Consider the following 15,257-nt stretch of genomic DNA (forward strand, 5'->3'; position numbering starts at 1 on the left):
ACGTGCTAGCTGCACCTGAGGAAGGAAGACAGGGTTAATGCAGTATTTAACATGCTAGCTGCACCTGTAGACTTCCAGTCATTGCAAATCAAATCAAACTTTATGTCACATGCGCCAAATACAACAAGTACCGTGAAATGCTGACTTACAAGCCCTTAACCAACAGTGTAGACCTTACAGTGAAATGCTGACTGACAAGCCCTTAACCAACAGTGTAGACCTTACAGTGAAATGCTGACTGACAAGCCCTTAACCAACAGTGTAGACCTTACAGTGAAATGCTGACTGACAAGCCCTTAACCAACAGTGTAGACCTTACTGTGAAATGCTGACTGACAAGCCCTTAACCAACAGTGTAGACCTTACAGTGAAATGCTGACTGACAAGCCCTTAACCAACAGTGTAGACCTTACTGTTAAATGCTGACTGACAAGCCCTTAACCAACAGTGTAGACCTTACAGTGAAATGCTGACTGACAAGCCCTTAACCAACAGTGTAGACCTTTGAAATGCTGACTGACAAGCCTTAACCAAGTGTAGACCTCACAGTGAAATGCTGACTGACAAGCCCTTAACCAACAGTGTAGACCTTACAGTGAAATGCTGACTGACAAGCCCTTAACCAACAGTGTAGACCTTAAGTGAAATGCTGACTGCAAGCCCTTAACCAACAGTGTAGACCTTACAGTGAAATGCTGACTGACAAGCCCTTAACCAACAGTGTAGACCTCACAGTGAAATGCTGACTGACAAGCCCTTAACCAACAGTGTAGACCTCACAGTGAAATGCTGACTGACAAGCCCTTAACCAACAGTGTAGACCTTACAGTGAAATGCTGACTGACAAGCCCTTAACCAACAGTGTAGACCTTACAGTGAAATGCTGACTGACAAGCCCTTAACCAACAGTGTAGACCTTACAGTGAAATGCTGACTGACAAGCCCTTAACCAACAGTGTAGACCTCACAGTGAAATGCTTTACTGACAAGCCCTTAACCAACAGTGTAGACCTTACAGTGAAATGCTGACTGACAAGCCCTTAACCAACAGTGTAGACCTTACAGTGAAATGCTGACTGACAAGCCCTTAACCAACAGTGTAGACCTTACTGTGAAATGCTGACTGACAAGCCCTTAACCAACAGTGTAGACCTTACAGTGAAATGCTGACTGACAAGCCCTTAACCAACAGTGTAGACCTTACAGTGAAATGCTGACTGACAAGCCCTTAACCAACAGTGTAGACCTTACAGTGAAATGCTGACTGACAAGCCCTTAACCAACAGTGTAGACCTGCAGTGAAATGCTGACTGACAAGCCCTTAACCAACAGTGTAGACCTTACAGTGAAATGCTGACTGACAAGCCCTTAACCAACAGTGTAGACCTTACAGTGAAATGCTGACTGACAAGCCCTTAACCAACAGTGTATTTAAATGCTGACTGACAAGCCCTTAACCAACAGTGTAGACCTTACAGTGAAATGCTGACTGACAAGCCCTTAACCAACAGTGTAGACCTTACAGTGAAATGCTGACTGACAAGCCCTTAACCAACAGTGTAGACCTTAAGTGAAATGCTGACTGACAAGCCCTTAACCAACAGTGTAGACCTTACAGTGAAATGCTGACTGACAAGCCCTTAACAACAGTGTAGACCTTACAGTGAAATGCTGACTGACAAGCCCTTAACCAACAGTGTAGACCTTACAGTGAAATGCTGACTGACAAGCCCTTAACCAACAGTGTAGACCTCACAGTGAAATGCTGACTGACAAGCCCTTAACCAACAGTGTAGACCTCACAGTGAAATGCTGACTGACAAGCCCTTAACCAACAGTGTAGACCTTACAGTGAAATGCTGACTGACAAGCCCTTAACCAACAGTGTAGACCTTACAGTGAAATGCTGACTGACAAGCCCTTAACCAACAGTGTAGACCTTACAGTGAAATGCTGACTGACAAGCCCTTAACCAACAGTGAAGACCTTACAGTGAAATGCAGACTATTTAACCAACAGTGTAGACCTTACAGTGAAATGCTGACTGACAAGCCCTTAACCAACAGTGTAGACCTTACAGTGAAATGCTGACTGACAAGCCCTTAACCAACAGTGTAGACCTTACAGTCAAATGCTGACTGACAAGCCCTTAACCAACAGTGTAGACCTTACAGTGAAATGCTGACTGACAAGCCCTTAACCAACAGTGTAGACTTTACAGTGAAATGCTTTACTTACAAACCCTTAACCAACAGTGCAGTTCAAGACGAGTTAAGAAAATATTTACCAAATAAACTAAAGTAAGAAATAATAAAAAGCAACACAATAAAATAACAATAATGAGGCTTTATACAGGGGGTACCGGTACGAGTCAGTGTGCAGGGGCACAGGTTGGTCGAGGTCATTTGTATATGTAGGTAGGGGTGACGTGACTATGCATATAATGAAACTGCAAGTAGTAGCAGTTAGCAGCGCTAACGCTAGTTAACAATGGCTTGCAAAAAAAATTAAACTTCCTTCAAACTGTATGCAAGGACATCAAATCACAAAGTTCTCTGACTCTGGGTTCCCTAAAGTGTCACACTATCCCTTTAAATATTGTTATAGCAGCTCCCTGACATCAGCACTGACAGAATGAGTATGAATAGGGTGTCAGTGTTAAGCAATAGGGTGACGCTGGGCCCCATGGGTATCAGGTCGCGGCCGGCTGTGACAGAGCCTGGACTCTTACCCAGAATCTCTAGTGGCACAGCGGGAGAGAGCACTGCCCCACTCAGGAGGCCCTAGGCTGTCAGTGTAACACAGGGGAGAGAGCACTGCCCCACTCAGGAGGCCCTAGGCTGTCAGTGTAACACAGGGGAGAGAGCACTGCCCCAATCAGGAGGCCCTAGGCTGTCAGTGTAACACAGGGGAGAGAGCACTGCCCCACTCAGGAGGCCCTAGGCTGTCAGTGTAACACAGGGGAGAGAGCACTGCCCCACTCAGGAGGCCCTAGGCTGTCAGTGTAACACAGGGGAGAGAGCACTGCCCCACTCAGGAGGCCCTAGGCTGTCAGTGTAACACAGCGGGAGAGAGCACTGCCCCACTCAGGAGGCCCTAGGCTGTCAGTGTAACACAGGGGAGAGAGCACTGCCCCACTCAGGAGGCCCTAGGCTGTCAGTGTAACACAGGGGAGAGAGCACTGCCCCACTCAGGAGGCCCTAGGCTGTCAGTGTAACACAGGGGAGAGAGCACTGCCCCACTCAGGAGGCCCTAGGCTGTCAGTGTAACACAGGGGAGAGAGCACTGCCCCACTCAGGAGGCCCTAGGCTGTCAGTGATAACCAATAGGGTGTCAGTGCACAAGTCATACCAACACAGGGGAGAGAGGAGTGTGCAACTACTTCTCACACATTAGAAAGAGATCGTTCCCCTAACCACACACACACACACACACACACAGACAGACAGACAGACAGACAGACAGACAGACAGACAGACAGACACACAGACACAGACACAAACCTCTAGCCTTCTCGAGCCACACAGGTGTACGAGTCAGTTTGTTTTGTATCTCTGTTTACCAGACATGAGGTGACTAAAAGTTAATTATGGAGTGATCTCTCACTATAACTATGCTGTTTCTATGACCTCCTGCATGGATAAACCAAGTTGACTGATTCTGACTGCTAGACGACACCAGTCTACTTCTGCAAGCTGTTCTGCTGTTCTTCTTTGCCTCAGGGCTTAAGGTCAGGTTCCAAACACGTCCACAGTCATTGGTGCAGGACCTGTTTACAACACGAGGAGCCATAATCACACTGTTGACTGATATTATGGATATTTATGCATATTCAAATCTGCATTCTGCATGCATGGAGCTGTTTTGAACTTACCTGGAAATCTAGTCAACAGGTTTATTGTGTCGGGTCCTGGTCTATTGTTTAGCCTTCGCCACAGATCTACAGCCTCAACATTAGGCCTTAACCGTCACCCTGGTGACAATGTTTGGCTCCCAAAACATTTCTGTCAGGCCAGGGAACAGCCTATGTTCCAGTGTTTCTAATTCCTGAGAACGTTCCTTTTGAAAACATTCTAGGAACAGTCTAGCAACATTGTGACAAATCAAATCTTGTATTTTTCTCAATTGCCCTCAGCTATGTTTAGACGGTTGTAGTTCATGTTTTGCTGTGTTCTAGTGTACCATGGAATATATGGCTTTCTTATTCTTGACACTTCTCCCAGTCATATTTAAGGTTAGAACTACCTTTCTAAGTGTTCTGATGCTTCTAGCTTGGAGTTGTATTTTTATGATAACATAGCTACAGTATTTCAGTTTTGAATGTGTATAGTATTGCTTACTAGGTGTGTCCAATCAATTTTGTAACCACTCCCTCTTCCAATTAGGGCTAATTGGAAAATCTGTTCAAAGAGTGTCAGGACCCGGTTACGAACCTGAGTCTCCGGAGTGAGAAACAGTCACTTAACCAACTGAGCCACGAATAGTCAGCAGAACCCAGAAGATGAGGCAGACACAGCAGTACTTAAGACGGTGTATTTAATAAAGTAAAAAGGAGAAGTCCTTCAATACAAAATGGCAAATCCAAAAGGTGGTAGGTATAGCACAAAAAAAGCCTCAAGAGATACTCAGAAACAATAACAGAATTCCACAAGAGCATCCACCGGAAAAAACGACAAGAATACGCAGAACACTAGGGCTGGGTGCTAACATACAAACACAGAGCACAGAACTGAGGGAAACTAAGGGTTTAAATACGATCAGGGGAAACGAGGCACAGGTGCAAATAATAATGGGGAACAAGGGAAAAAAACATAAGGTCAAAAAGCACAATGGGGGCATCTAGTGACCAAAACCCGGAACAACCCTGGCCAAATCCTGACAAAGAGGACATTGTATTATTTCTTGGTACTCCCAAACACCAGAAGGCCATGCAGCTGAAACGCGTCAGATTTTAAAACCTTGTTTCTATTGAACATGTCATACCAATAAAGGCATTTTTCATCAATTATATGAAGAGAGCCTTGGTCCACCTTTCTTTTTGATGACCAATTTACCCCTTTTACCAAAGAGCACCTTCCATCTGCCAAAATGTACTATTGTGTACCTTAGTAGCGCTTCCCTTCCTCCTCTTTCTACAAGGTTCCTTGTATGTTGAATAATGACGAAGTCAAAATGTTCCTTCAGCCATCGTCCAAATGTTTCTCATGACAAGCAGAAGAAATAAATAACATTTTCTTGTACCGCAACCAAACACCAGAATGGTTACCAACCAAACACCAGAATGGTTACCAACCAAACACCAGAATGGTAACCAACCAAACACCAGAATGGTAACCAACCAAACACCAGAATGGTAACCAACCAAACACCAGAATGGTAACCACCCAAACACCAGAATGGTAACTAACCAAACACCAGAATGGTAACTAACCAAACACCAGAATGGTAACCAACCAAACACCAGAATGGTAACTAACCAAACACCAGAATGGTAACTAACCAAACACCAGAATGGTAACCAGATGAAAGCAGTCCCCACCAAACACCAGAATGGTAACCAGATGAAAGCAGTCCCCACCAAACACCAGAATGGTAACCAGATGAAAGCAGTCCCAACCAAACACCAGAATGGTAACCAGATGAAAGCAGTCCCGACCAAACACCAGAATGGTAATCAGATGAAAGCAGTCCCAACCAAACACCAGAATGGTAATCAGATGAAAGCAGTCCCGACCAAACACCAGAATGGTAATCAGATGAAAGCAGTCCCAACCAAACACCAGAATGGTAACCAGATGAAAGCAGTCCCGACCAAACACCAGAATGGTAACCAGATGAAAGCAGTTTCTGTGTGTGGTGGGAATGTGTATTGTTAGTTAGAGAAATGTGTGGTGGGAATGTGTATTGTTAGTTAGTTGAGAAACTAGTCCCTGTGTGGTGGTGAGAAACTAGTCCCTGTGTGTGGTGGGAATGTGTATTGTTAGTTATGGAAACTAGTCCCTGTGTGTGGTGGGAATGTGTTGTTAGTTAGTTAGTTGAGAAACTAGTCCCTGTGTTGGGAGTTAACCAAACACCAGTTGGTGGGAATGTGAATTGTTAGAAAACAGTCCCTGTGTGTGGTGGGAATGTGTATTGTTAGTTAGTTGAGAAACTAGTCCCTGTGTGTGGTGGGAATGTGTATTGTTAGTTAGTTAGTTGAGAAACTAGTCCCTGTGTGTGGTGGGAATGTGTATTGTTAGTTAGTTAGTTGAGAAACTAGTCCCTGTGTGTGGTGGGAATGTGTAACCAGTTAGTTGAGAAACTAGTACCTGTGTGTGGTGGGAATGTGAATTGTTAGTTAGTTGAGAAAATAGTCCCTGTGTGTGGTGGGAATGTGTATTAGTTAGTTAGTTAGTTAGTTGAGAAACTAGTCCCTGTGTGTGGTGGGAATGTGTATTGTTAGTTGAGTTGAAACTAGTCCCTGTGTGTGGTGGGAATGTGTATTGTTAGTTGAGAAACTAGTCCCTGTGTGTGGTGGGAATGTGTATTGTTAGTTAGTTGAGAAACTAGTCCCTGTGTGTGGTGGGAATGTGTATTAGTTAGAAACTAGTCCCTGTGTGTGGTGGGAATGTTGAGTTAAAAACTAGTCCCTGTGTGTGGTGGGAATGTGAATTGTTAGTTAGTTGAGAAACTAGTCCCTGTGTGTTAATTAGTTAGAGAAACTAGTCCCTGTGTGGTGGGAATGGGAAAACTAGTCCCTGTGTGTGGTGGGAATGTATTGTTAGTTAGTTAGTTGAGAAACTAGTCCCTGTGTGTGGTGGGAATGTGTATAGTTAGTTAGTTAGTTGAGAAACTAGTCCCTGTGTGTGGTGGGAATGTGTATTGTTAGTTAGTTAGTTGAGAAACTAGTCCCTGTGTGTGGTGGGAATGTGTATTGTTAGTTAGTTAGTTGAGAAACTAGTCCCTGTGTATTGTGGTGGGAATGTGTATTGTTAGTTAGTTGAGAAACTAGTCCCTGTGTGTGGTGGGAATGTGTATTGTTAGTTAGTTGAGAAACTAGTCCCTGTGTGTGGTGGGAATGTGTATTGTTAGTTAGTTGAGAAACTAGTCCCTGTGTGTGGTGGGAATGTGTATTGTTAGTTAGTTGAGAAACTAGTCCCCTGTGTGTGGTGGGAATGTGAATTGTTAGTTAGTTGAGAAACTAGTCCCTGTGTGTGGTGGGAATGTGTATTGTTAGTTAGTTAGTTGAGAAACTAGTCCCTGTGTGTGGTGGGAATGTGTATTGTTAGTTAGTTAGTTGAGAAACTAGTCCCTGTGTGTGTGGGAATGTGTATTGTTAGGGAAAACTAGTCCCTGTGTGTGGTGGGAATGTATTGTTAGTTAGTTAGTTGAGAAACTAGTCCCTGTGTGTGGTGGGAATGTGTATTGTTAGTGAATTGTTAGTTAGTTAGTTGAGAAACTAGTCCCTGTGTGTGGTGGGAATGTGTATTGTTAGTTAGTTAGTTGAGAAACTAGTCCCTGTGTGTGGTGGGAATGTGTATTGTTAGTTAGTTGAGAAACTAGTCCCTGTGTGTGGTGGGAATGTGTATTGTTAGTTAGTTAGTTGAGAAACTAGTCCCTGTGTGTGGTGGGAATGTGTATTGTTAGTTAGTTGAGAAACTAGTCCCTGTGTGTGGTGGGAATGTGTATTGTTAGTTAGTTGAGAAACTAGTCCCTGTGTGTGGTGGGAATGTGTATTGTTAATGTTAGTTAGTTGAGAAACTAGTCCCTGTGTGTGGTGGGAATGTGTATTGTTAGTTAGTTGAGAAACTAGTCCCTGTGTGTGGTGGGAATGTGTATAGTTAGTTAGTTGAGAAACTAGTCCCTGTGTGTGGTGGGAATGTTTGAAACTTAGTTGTTAGAAAACTAGTCCCTGTGTGTGGTGGGAATGTCCCTGTGTGTGGTGGGAATTGTTAGTTGAGTTAATGTGAATTGTTAGTTAGTTGAGAAACTAGTCCCTGTGTGTGGTGGGAATGTGTATTGTTAGTTAGTTAGTTGAGAAACTAGTCCCTGTGTGTGGTGGGAATGTGTATTGTTAGTTAGTTGAGAAACTAGTCCCTGTGTGTGGTGGGAATGTGTATTGTTAGTTAGTTGAGAAACTAGTCCCTGTGTGTGGTGGGTTAGTTAAGAAACTAGTCCCTGTGTGTGGTGGGAATGTATTGTTAGTTAGTTAGAGAAACTAGTCCCTGTGTGTGGTGGGAATGTGTATTGTTAGTTAGTTGAGAAACTAGTCCCTGTGTGTGGTGGGAATGTGTATTGTTAGTTAGTTGAGAAACTAGTCCCTGTGTGTGGTGGGAATGTGTATGGGAATGTGTAGTTAGTTAGTTGAGAAACTAGTCCCTGTGTGTGGTGGGAATGTGTTATTAGTTAGTTGAGAAACTAGTCCCTGTGTGTGGTGGGAATATGTATTGTTAGTTAGTTGAGAAACTAGTCCCCTGTGTGTGGTGGGAATGTGTATTGTTAGTTGAGAAACTAGTCCCTGTGTGTGGTGGGAATGTGTATTGTTAGTTAGTTGAGAAACTAGTCCCTGTGTGTGTGGTGGGAATGTGTATAGTTAGTTAGTTGAGAAACTAGTCCCTGTGTGTGGTGGGAATGTGTATTGTTAGTTAGTTGAGAAACTAGTCCCTGTGTGTGGTGGGAATATGTATTGTTAGTTAGTTGAGAAACTAGTCCCTGTGTGTGGTGGGAATGTGTATAGTTAGTTAGTTGAGAAACTAGTTGTGTGTGGTGGGAGTTAGTTGTTGAGAAACTAGTCCCTGTGTGTGGTGGGAATGTGTATTGTTAGTATAGTGTTAGAGAAACTAGTCCCTGTGTGTGGTGGGAATGTGTATTGTTAGTTGAGAAACTAGTCCCTGTGTGTGGTGGGAATGTGTATTGTTAGTTAGTTGAGAAACTAGTCCCTGTGTGTGGTGGGAATGTGTATTGTTAGTTAGTTGAGAAACTAGTCCCTGTGTGTGGTGGGAATGTATTGGAAGAAACTAGTCCCTGTGTGGTGGAATATGTATTGTTAGTTAGTTGAGAAACTGTGTATTGTTAGTTAGTTGAGAAACTAGTCCCTGTGTGTGGTGGGAATGTGTATTGTTAGTTAGAAACTTCCCTGAGAATGTGTATTGTTAGTTAGTTGAGAAACTAGTCCCTGTGTGTGGTGGGAATGTGTATTGTTAGTTAGTTGAGAAACTAGTCCCTGTGTGTGGTGGGAATGTGTATGTATTGTTAGTTAGTTGAGAAGAAACTAGTCCCTGTGTGTGGTGGGAATGTGTTGTTAGTTAGTTGAGAAACTAGTCCCTGTGTGTGGTGGGAATGTGTATTGTTAGTTAGTTGAGAAACTAGTCCCTGTGTGTGGTGGGAATGTGTATTGTTAGTTAGTTGAGAAACTAGTCCCTGTGTGTGGTGGGAATGTGTATTGTTAGTTAGTTGAGAAACTAGTCCCTGTGTGTGGTGGGAATGTGTATTGTTAGTTAGTTGAGAAACTAGTCCCTGTGTGTGGTGGGAATGTGTATTGTTAGTTAGTTGAGAAACTAGTCCCTGTGTGTGGTGGGAATGTGTATTGTTAGTTGAGAAACTTGAGAAACTAGTCCCTGTGTGTGGTGGGAATGTATTGTTAGTTAGTTGAGAAACTAGTCCCTGTGTGTGGTGGGAATGTGTATTGTTAGTTAGTTAGAGAAACTAGTCCCTGTGTGTGGTGGGAATGTGTATTGTTAGTTAGTTGAGAAACTAGTCCCTGTGTGTGGTGGGAATGTGTATTGTTAGTTAGTTAGTCCCTGTGTGTGGTGGGAATGTGTATTGTTAGTTAGTTGAGAAACTAGTCCCTGTGTGTGGTGGGAATGTGTATTGTTAGTTAGTTGAGAAACTAGTCCCTGTGTGTGGTGGGAATGTGTATTGTTAGTTAGTTGAGAAACTAGTCCCTGTGTGGTGGGAATGGTGTCCCTGTGTGTGGTGGGAATGTGTATTGTTAGTTGAGAAACTAGTCCCTGTGTGTGGTGGGAATGTTAGTTGTTGAGAAACTAGTCCCTGTGTGTGGTGGGAATGTGTATTGTTAGTTAGTTGAGAAACTAGTCCCTGTGTGTGGTGGGAATGTGTATTGTTAGTTAGTTGAGAAACTAGTCCCTGTGTGTGGTGGGAATGTGTATTGTTAGTTAGTTGAGAAACTAGTCCCTGTGTGTGGTGGGAATGTGTGTTGTTAGTTAGTTGAGAAACTAGTCCCTGTGTGTGGTGGGAATGTGTATTGTTAGTTAGTTGAGAAACTAGTCCCTGTGTGTGGTGGGAATGGTATTGTTAGTTAGTTGTCCCTGTGTGTGGTGGGAATGTGTATGGGAGTATTGTAGTTGAGAAACTAGTTAGTTAATGTTGAGAAACTAGTCCCTGTGTGTGGTGGGAATGTCCCTGTGTGGTGGGAATGTGTATTGTTAGTTAGTTGAGAAACTAGTCCCTGTGTGGTGGGAATGGGAATGTGTATTGTTAATGTTATTTGTTAGAGAAACTAGTCCCTGTGTGTGGTGGGAATGTGTATTGTTAGTTAGTTGAGAAACTAGTCCCTGTGTGTGGTGGGAATGTGTATTGTTAGTTAGTTGAGAAACTAGTCCCTGTGTGTGGTGGGAATGTGTATTGTTAGTTAGTTGAGAAACTAGTCCCTGTGTGTGGTGGGAATGTGTATTGTTAGTTAGTTGAGAAACTAGTCCCTAGTCCCTGTGTGTGGTGGGAATGTGTATAGTTAGTTAGTTGAGAAACTAGTCCCTGTGTGTGGTGGGAATGTGTATTGTTAGTTAATGTTAGTTGAGAAACTAGTCCCTGTGTGTGGTGGGAATGTGTATTGTTAGTTAGTTGAGAAACTAGTCCCTGTGTGTGGTGGGAATGTGTATAGTTAGTTAGTTGAGAAACTAGTCCCTGTGTGTGGTGGGAATGTGTATTGTTAATGTTATTGTTAGTTAGTTGAGAAACTAGTCCCTGTGTGTGGTGGGAATGTGTATTGTTAGTTAGTTGAGAAACTAGTCCCTGTGTGTGGTGGGAATGTGTATTGTTAGTTAGTTGAGAAACTAGTCCCTGTGTGTGGTGGGAATGTGTATTGTTAGTTAGTTGAGAAACTAGTCCCTGTGTGTGGTGGGAATGTGTATTGTTAGTTAGTTGAGAAACTAGTCCCTGTGTGTGGTGGGAATGTGTATTGTTAGTTAGTTCCCTGTGTGTGGTGGGAATGTGTATTGTTAACTAGTCCCTGTGTGTGGTGGGAATGTGTATTGTTAGTTGAGAAACTAGTCCCTGTGTGTGGTGGGAATGTGTAATTGTTAGTTGAGAAACTAGTCCCTGTGTGTGGTGGGAATATGTATTGTTAGTTAGTTGAGAAACTAGTCCCTGTGTGTGGTGGGAATGTGTATTAGTTAGTTGAGAAACTAGTCCCTGTGTGTGGTGGGAATGTGTATTGTTAGTTAGTTGAGAAACTAGTCCCTGTGTGTGGTGGGAATGTGTATTGTTAGTTAGTTGAGAAACTAGTCCCTGTGTGTGGTGGGAATGTGTAGTTGTTAGTTGAGAAACTAGTCCCTGTGTGTGGTGGGAATGTGTATTGTTAGTTAGTTGAGAAACTAGTCCTTGTGTGTGGTGGGAATAGTGTATGTTAGTTAGTTGAGAAACTAGTCCCTGTGTGTGGTGGGAATTAGTTGTTGAGAAACTAGTCCCTGTGTGTGGTGGGAAACTAGTCCCTGTGTGTGGTGGGAATGTGTATTGTTAGTTGAGAAACTAGTCCCTGTGTGTGGTGGGAGTTGAGAAACTAGTCCCTGTGTGTGGTGGGAATGTGTATAGTTAGTTAGTTGAGAAACTAGTCCCTGTGTGTGGTGGGAATGAAACTAGTCCCTGTGTGTGGTGGGAATGTGTATTGTTAGTTAGTTGAGAAACTAGTCCCTGTGTGTGGTGGGAATGTGTATTGTTAGTTAGTTGAGAAACTAGTCCCTGTGTGTGGTGGGAATGTGTATTGTTAGTTGAGAAACTAGTGTGTATTGTTTGTTGAGAAACTAGTCCCTGTGTGTGGTGGGAATGTGTATTGTTAGTTAGTTGAGAAACTAGTCCCTGTGTGTGGTGGGAATGGGAATGTCCCTGTATAGTTAGTTAGTTGAGAAACTAGTCCCTGTGTGTGGTGGGAATGTGTATTGTTAGTTGAGAAACTAGTCCCTGTGTGTGGTGGGAATGTGTATTGTTAGTTGAGAAACTAGTCCCTGTGTGTGGTGGGAATATGTATTGTTAGTTAGTTGAGAAACTAGTCCCTGTGTGTGGTGGGAATGTGTATTGTTAGTTGAGAAACTAGTCCCTGTGTGTGGTGGGAATGTGTATTGTTAGTTAGTTGAGAAACTAGTCCCTGTGTGTGGTGGGAATGTGTATTGTTAGTTGAGAAACTAGTCCCTGTGTGTGGTGGGAATGTGTATTGTTAGTTGAGAAACTAGTCCCTGTGTGTGGTGGGAATATGTATTGTTAGTTAGTTGAGAAACTAGTCCCCTGTGTGTGGTGGGAATGTGTATTGTTAGTTGAGAAACTAGTCCCTGTGTGTGGTGGGAATATGTATTGTTAGTTAGTTGAGAAACTAGTCCCTGTGTGTGGTGGGAATGTGTATTGTTAGTTAGTTGAGAAACTAGTGAGAAACTAGTCCCTGTGTGTGGTGGGAATGTGTATTGTTAGTTGAGAAACTAGTCCCTGTGTGTGGTGGGAATATGTATTGTTAGTTAGTTGAGAAACTAGTCCCTGTGTGTGGTGGGAATGTGTATTGTTAGTTAGTTGAGAAACTAGTCCCTGTGTGTGGTGGGAATGTGTATTGTTAGTTAGTTGAGAAACTAGTCCCTGTGTGTGTGTGGGAATGTGTATTGTTAGTTAGTTGAGAAACTAGTCCCTGTGTGTGGTGGGAATGTGTATTGTTAGTTAGTTAGTTGAGAAACTAGTCCCTGTGTGTGGTGGGAATGTGTATTGTTAATTAGTTAGTTGAGAAACTGTCCCTGTGTGTGGTGGGAATGTGTATTGTTAGTTAGTTGAGAAACTAGTCCCTGTGTGTGGTGGGAATGTGTATTGTTAGTTAGTTGAGAAACTAGTCCCTGTGTGTGGTGGGAATGTGTATAGTTAGTTGAGAAACTAGTCCCTGTGTGTGGTGGGAATGTGTATTGTTAGAGAAACTAGTCCCTGTGTGTGTGGGAATGTGTATTGTTAGTTAGTTAGTTGAGAAACTAGTCCCTGTGTGTGGTTAGGGAATGTGTAATGTGAATGTTAGTTAATGTGTTAGTTAGTTAGAAACTAGTCCCTGTGTGTGGTGGGAATGTGTATTGTTAGTTAGTTGAGAAACTAGTCCCTGTGTGTGGTGGGAATGTGTATTGTTAGTTGAGAAACTAGTCCCTGTGTGTGGTGGGAATGTGTATTGTTAGTTGTGTGGTGGGAGTTATTGAGAAAAACTAGTCCCTGTGTGTGGTGGGAATGTGTATTGTTAGTTGAGAAACTAGTCCCTGTGTGTGGTGGGAATGTCCCCTGTGTGTGGTGGGAATGTGTATTGTTAGTTAGTTGAGAAACTAGTCCCTGTGTGTGGTGGGAATGTGTATTGTTAGTTAGTTGAGAAACTAGTCCCTGTGTGTGGTGGGAATGTGTATTGTTAGTTAGTTGAGAAACTAGTCCCTGTGTGTGGTGGGAATGTGTATTGTTAGTTAGTTGAGAAACTAGTCCCTGTGTGTGGTGGGAATGTGTTAGTTGTTAGTTGAGAAACTAGTCCCTGTGTGTGGTGGGAATGTGTATTGTTAGTTGAGAAACTAGTCCCTGTGTGTGGTGGGAATGTGTATAGTTAGTTAGTTGAAAAACTAGTCCCTGTGTGTGGTGGGAATGTGTATTGTTAGTTAGTTGAGAAACTAGTCCCTGTGTGTGGTGGGAATGTGAATTGTTAGTTAGTTGAGAAACTAGTCCCTGTGTGTGGTGGGAATGTGTATTGTTAGTTAGTTGAGAAACTAGTCCCTGTGTGTGGTGGGAATGTGTATTGTTAGTTAGTTGAGAAACTAGTCCCTGTGTGTGGTGGGAATGTGTATTGTTAGTTAGTTGAGAAAATATGTATTGTTAGTTAGTTGAGAAACTAGTCCCTGTGTGTGTGGTGGGAATGTGTATTGTTAGTTAGTTAGTTGAGAAACTAGTCCCTGTGTGTGGTGGGAATGTGTATAGTTAGTTAGTTGAGAAACTAGTCCCTGTGTGTGGTGGGAATGTGTATTGTTAGTTAGTTGAGAAACTAGTCCCTGTGTGTGGTGGGAATGTGTATTGTTAGTTGAGAAACTAGTCCCTGTGTGTGGTGGGAATGTGTATTGTTAGTTGAGAAACTAGTCCCTGTGTGTGGTGGGAATGTGTATAGTTAGTTAGTTAAAAAACTAGTCCCTGTGTGTGGTGGGAATGTGTATTGTTAGTTAGTTGAGAAACTAGTCCCTGTGTGTGGTGGGAATGTGAATTGTTAGTTAGTTGAGAAACTAGTCCCTGTGTGTGGTGGGAATGTGTATAGTTAGTTAGTTGAGAAACTAGTCCCTGTGTGTGGTGGGAATGTGTATTGTTAGTTAGTTGAGAAACTAGTCCCTGTGTGTGGTGGGAATGTGTATTGTTAGTTAGTTGAGAAACTAGTCCCTGTGTGTGGTGGGAATATGTATTGTTAGTTAGTTGAGAAACTAGTCCCTGTGTGTGGTGGGAATGTGTATAGTTAGTTAGTTGAGAAACTAGTCCCTGTGTGTGGTGGGAATGTGTATTGTTAGTTGAGAAACTAGTCCCTGTGTGTGGTGGGAATATGTTAGTTGTTAGTTAAGAAACTAGTCCCTGTGTGTGGTGGGAATGTGTATTGTTAGTTGAGAAACTAGTCCCTGTGTGTGGTGGGAATGTGTATTGTTTTAGTTGAGAAACTAGTCCCTGTGTGTGGTGGGAATGTGTATTGTTAGTTAGTTGAGAAACTAGTCCCTGTGTGTGGTGGGAATGTGTATAGTTAGTTAGTTGAGAAACTAGTCCCTGTGTGTGGTGGGAATGTGTATTGTTAGTTGAGAAACTAGTCCCTGTGTGTGGTGGGAATATGTATTGTTAGTTAGTTGAGAAACTAGTCCCTGTGTGTGGTGGGAATGTGTATTGTTATGTGTATTGTTAGTTGAGAAACTAGTCCCTGTGTGTGGTGGGAATGTGTATTGTTAGTTAGTTGAGAAACTAGTCCCTGTGTGTGGTGGGAATGTGTATTGTTAGTTGAGAAACTAGTCCCTGTGTGTGGTGGGAAT

General features: G+C 42.9%; 1 protein-coding gene across 1 annotated transcript in view; it reads right to left on the bottom strand.

Annotated features, from left to right (window-relative positions):
- LOC135530565 (sodium-dependent neutral amino acid transporter B(0)AT2-like) overlaps positions 1–15,257 on the bottom strand; it is a 41,690-nt gene that overhangs the window by 11,889 nt on the left and 14,544 nt on the right. The window lies entirely within an intron of this gene.

This window comes from Oncorhynchus masou, unplaced genomic scaffold, assembly GCF_036934945.1.
Source record: "Oncorhynchus masou masou isolate Uvic2021 unplaced genomic scaffold, UVic_Omas_1.1 unplaced_scaffold_1381, whole genome shotgun sequence".
NCBI classification, from domain to species: Eukaryota; Metazoa; Chordata; class Actinopteri; order Salmoniformes; family Salmonidae; genus Oncorhynchus; species Oncorhynchus masou.